This window comes from Elephantulus edwardii, unplaced genomic scaffold (genome assembly GCF_000299155.1).
Source record: "Elephantulus edwardii isolate Elephantulus edwardi_28Jun2011 unplaced genomic scaffold, EleEdw1.0 scaffold00140, whole genome shotgun sequence".
Lineage (NCBI taxonomy): Eukaryota > Metazoa > Chordata > Mammalia > Macroscelidea > Macroscelididae > Elephantulus > Elephantulus edwardii.
This window is the reverse complement of record NW_006399890.1, coordinates 5,269,977-5,275,486: the sequence shown is the minus strand read 5'-3', so window position 1 is coordinate 5,275,486 and position 5,510 is coordinate 5,269,977.

The window sequence follows — 5,510 nt, the reverse complement described above, 5'->3', positions numbered from 1 at the left end:
GAGTTCAGTTCACTGACTCTGTTAATTTTATTATTTTCCTGAATGGTTAGTGCTTCTCTATCATTTAAAACTGTACATTCTATTTCTTCTAGTTGTATCCTTTCCTTTTTGGGAAATGTGGCAAAATCTGCAAATTCCTCAGCAGGACTAGGTGCAGAGTCTAAATGATCCTCCGTGCTATCTATTCTTGAGAGGGTTGGTTGTTTTGGGTTGGTTTGGTTTTTTTTTTAATTCAAGTGAGATAAATGCATGGTAGCATTTTGAGGTTTTTTTCACTTGTTTTCATTTTCTTCAACTTCAATTTGACCTTCTGTATGATTGATGATCAGTTGCACAGTCAGCTCTTGGTCTTTTTTGACTGTGTATATTGAGCTTCTCCAAGGACTCTTTCCACAGATATAGTGAGTCTGATTCCTGTGTATTCCATTTGGTGAGGTCTATGTGTATAGTCTCCATTTACAGTTTGTTGGTTTTCATTTTAAATAAACCCATAAAACTATTCAATGAATAAATATGCACAGATAAATCTGGAGTAAAACAACCTGGCTAATTGACTGGAAGAGATCTATATTTCTTCCCATTCCAAAGAAAGTTGATCCAACAGAGTGGAGAAATTATCAAACAATATCATTAATATCACATGCAAGCAAGATTATGCTGAAGATTATCCAAAAATGACTGAAACAGCACATCAACAGACAACTGCCTGAAGTACAGGCTGTGTTTAGAAGAGGCCGAGGTACTAGGGATGTTATAACTAATGTCAGATGGATCTTGGCTCAAAGCAGGGAGTACCAGAGGAATGTCTATCTGTGTTTCATTGACTATGCAAAGGCATTTGCCTGTGTGGACCACAGTAAACTGTGGCTGACTCTGAGAAGAATGGGAATCCCAGAACTCTTGATCATGCTTATGTGAAACCTATATTTGGACCAGAGGTGGTCATCAGAACAGAGCAAGGAAATACTATATGGTTCAAAATTGGAAAGGGTGTATGTCAGGGATGTGTCCTATCTCCATACCTTTTCAATCTATATGCAAAACAGTTATCTGGGAGGTGAGGTCTATGAGGAGAAATGTGGCACCAGAATTGGAGGAAGACTCATCAACAATCTGCATTATACAGATGACACAACCCTACTTGCTGAAACTGAGGAGGACCTGAAGTGCTTGCTGCAGAATTGAAGCTCAACATCAAGAAAACAAAGATTCTCACCACTGGGCTGATTGACAGCATCATAACAGATGATGAAGAGATTGAGATTGTTAACAGCTTTAGTTTGTTTGGTTCCACAATCAATACTCTTGACAGCACCCCGGAAAAGAAAAGATGAATTACATTGGGAAAGTCTGCTGTTAGAGATCTCTCCAAAGTACTGAGGAGCAATGATGTCAGTATGGAGACTAAGGTGTGCCTGGCACAGGCTATGGTCTTTTCAATTACTTGTTATGTATCAGAGAGCTGGACAATGACCAAGGATAGTGGTAGAGTTGATGTCTTTGAGCTGTGGTGCTGGAGAAGAGTATTGAATATACCATGGACTGCTGAGAAAACAAACAGGTTTGCCCTAGAAAGGGTAAAGCCAGGCTGCTCCTTGGACGCAAGGACTCTGAAGTTTTGTCAGACTTACTTTGTACATGTTGCAAGGATGGACCAGTCCTTGGAGGGAGATGTCATGCTTGTGAGGTTGGAGGGACAGCGCAAGAGAGGAAGACCCTCAACAAGATGGATTGATTCAGTGATTGGGCTAATGAGGGTAGGTGTGTCAGGGACTATAAGATTGGAACAGAATAGAGCAGGGTTTAGGGCTGTTGTACATAGTGTTTCAATGTGTTGCAGATCACTCAACAGCGAATAACAACAGCTACAACTAGGAAATATTAGAATGATTAGTTCTATAATAATAATATTTCCTAGTAATATGTAGGGAGCACTGGTGGCCTAGAGGCAAGAAGCTGTGCTGCAATCCCGAAGGCATGTGGTTCAAATTCACCAGCTGCTCCTTGGAAGAAGGATGGCCAATCTCCTACTGTTCAATTAACTGCTTCTGAAAACTTGCCAGCTATGGCTTGGTTCTGACACACCACCACTACCGCCACCACAGTAATACGTGTTCATGCATTTAAAATCTATATGCCAGGCATTGTGCTTGTTATTAAAGATACAGTAATGGAGAAAATAAACCATCCTTGCCCTCATGTTCATTGGGATTTAAAGGACTGTTATTTCAGAAGTGGATGCCCAGTCCTGCTTCCTTGTCTGTCTTAATCTAGGAACTCTCCTGCAACCTCTCTACCATGGATGACCCCCTGGTGCTTGACGTATCAGTGGTATAGTTTCCAGCATCATAGCAATCTACACATTACATCAGTACAGTATACTGACAGACAAGTGTTATACTAATAAAAGCAAACAGTAAACAAGCAAGCAAATCCACACCCAGGAATAAAGTATTTAGCAGCATGTAAATAAATCCCCAATATAATGAATTGACAGATAGGTGTTATACCTCTAACAGCAATCCATAAACACAATCAGGCATACAAATATCATGGTGCAGGACACCCTTTGAAGTCATTTCATCACTAGGTAGGAGCCAGAGAGCTATCTTGTTGGTCTCTAAATTTCTTCTCAAATCCAAATGAAGGTACTCTGGAGTCAAACGAAAAGCATTATCCATTTAGGAATTCAGCCTGATCCATGATTTTATGTTCTAGCATATCAAGTTCTAAGAATCCCTACAAGACAGCGTCATTTACTCTTAATTTTGCCATATGGTTAGGAGTAAATACCATAATGTTTGACTATTTCCTTGAGTGTGAAAAGGATTCAAGCAGTGACTAAAGTAATAATCCTTTACAAGACGATTTAAACTCAAACTTCATATTGATGGAAGTGATCATGTTTGACATTTATATATTGCAAATATCAAGCCAAACAAGGTATCCATCATAAATGTATTGTAAGGTATTTTCCAGAAAGCTTATGTATCAATAACAGGGAGAATAGTAATAATAATAATAATAATAATGTAACCATAATCCTTAATTGATCCATGTGCTGAGCACATAATATTATCATTTTGTTTAATCTCCAAAATAACCCTTTGTGGTGAGTTGTTTTTGCCACTGAGTTGGTACCAACGCCTAGCTGACCTGATAGTGGGTTTTTAGAGACAGTAAATTATACAGAAGGAGATACATGTCCTGTCCTTCTTTCACACATCATCTAGTGGATTCGAACTATGTGCCTTTGAGATTACAGCACTGCTTCTTACTACTACTAGATCATCAGATTTTTTTAAAGTAAAAAGTAAAGACAGATTTATTATAAAGTCATATCCCAAAGGGTTAGACCTCTCTCCTCGAGAGGAAATGGGGGGCGGGGGGAGAGGCCAGGTTCCAGATTTTCTTGTTTGCATAGGTAAGGAAAAACAAGATAAAGAAGTATAAAGCTAATTTACCCAACTCACACAGTGAGAATGGCAGATTTTGAACTGAAATACGAATTCATCTGATTCAGAGCTGGGCTCAATCCATTGTATTTTAACCACTCCCCAAATAAGACATATGTTCTTTGCATACAATCATCCTTCAAAATCATTATTTGTTGTTGTTGTTAGGTGATATAGAGGTGACTCAAATTCAAAGCAATCCTCTATGTACAATTGAACAAAAGCTTATTTATACCATTCTCAGAATCTCTATTGTGCCTAAAAGTCCATTGTTAACGTGAGTCAATCCACCTCATTGAGAGTCCTCCTTGCCTTTGCTTATTTCCATTTTTCTAATCATGATGGCCTTTTTCCAATGACATGTCCCTCCTAATAATATGTCCAAAGTATATGAGATGAAGTTTCACATCCTTGCCTCCATGACTTGGCTGTACTTCTTCTAAGGCAAATTCCTTTGGGTCTTTTTTTTCTGTTGGTTGGTTTTGTTTATTTTGGGGGTTTTGGTTTTGGTTTTGCAGTGCACAGTATATATAAAACTCTTAGACACTGGCACAATTCAAAAGCATCAACTTTTCTTTGACCTTCTTTATTCATTGTCCAACTTTTACATGCATATGAAGCAATATAAATATAGATGATAAGTATTTATGTTTATAAATATAAAGCGCCTTGGCTTGAGCAAGGTGCACCTTAGTGTTTAAACTGATATCCTTGCTCTTTAATACTTTAAATAGTTCCTTGTAACTGATTCAATAGACACTTGTAGAATCTCCTTGACTATAGTCATTAGTCATTCTTGGAGTCTGAAGGAAAACTCCCCTTAATGGCTCAACTTTCAGCCAAAAATATAGATGAATAACACCAGGCAAGCACTCATAACTAACTGCATGAGCTCAAAAGAGTATCATTTTCCCAACGACAAAGCCCTAACGGCCGAAATAATTCAATTAGGTTTGATAGAAATTAGGAGGAAGTGTGAAAAGTGATATTACATTGTAGATATTGTAATTAATGCTATAAATTTGCTTTGTACATTTTATTGACATCACAATTAAAATAAATAAGAATTTTAACAATAAATGAAGAGATTCTTATCAGCAGATTTACCTAACCCTCTACTTGTAGCATCCACTTCCTGAATAACATGCCTCTGGAAACCCTATGAACTTTGATAAATGTCGATAGGTGTAGAAGGGCTTCAAGCCTTTTGTTCATAGGATCATTATGAGTCATGCTCGACTCGAAGGCAATCAACAACAACTACATTTATGTTGAGGTATAATTCATACTGAAGGCTAGAGGCTTTGCTCTTCTTCAGTAAGTGCTTTAAGTTCTCTTCACTCTCAGCATCTTCATATCACAGGTTGTTGATTACTCCTCCTCCAACCCTGATGCCATCTTCTTCAAATGCTCCAGCTTCTCAGATTACTTGTTCAGCATATAGATCAAATAGGTATGGTTCCTGGTAATTCCCCAGGGGAGATGGTGAATTTAGAAAATTGTGCCGAGTTTTAACACTCTTTTAAAATGGTGTTTTTAAAAAATAGCAGATCCAGCTCTAAATGATGCCAGTATTACTTCTATCAAAAGTTATTTAGGGACTAAGATCTATGATAGTGTGATCACTATCTCGTGAACCAATATTATTCTGGATACAAGTTTATTACACATATGTGGTACAATTGTGAGCTAGAGTCTTAGGATAAGTTATCTGTTATAACAATCTGCAAATTCTAGTTATAGTAAACATTTATTACTCAGGCAAATTTTTATGAGAATGGTCCTTGATTTGCATCTCTTCTGAATAGCTCTCCTCCTCCAGATGATGACTCAAGTATGATCTTCAACATGAAGTCTCTGTAAGGTTTCTGTGAAAGGATGTGGAGAAGGCACGTAGAAACTGGTTCCAGTTCCTGAAACTGGAAGTGACATGCACCATTTCCAGTCATAGTCCATTGGTCAGAAGTTGGCATGTGGCCATACCAAAATTCAAAGGAGATGGTCAAACAAGAGCCCCAAATGCGATAGCAGCAGTTTAGCCACAAATCTACATTA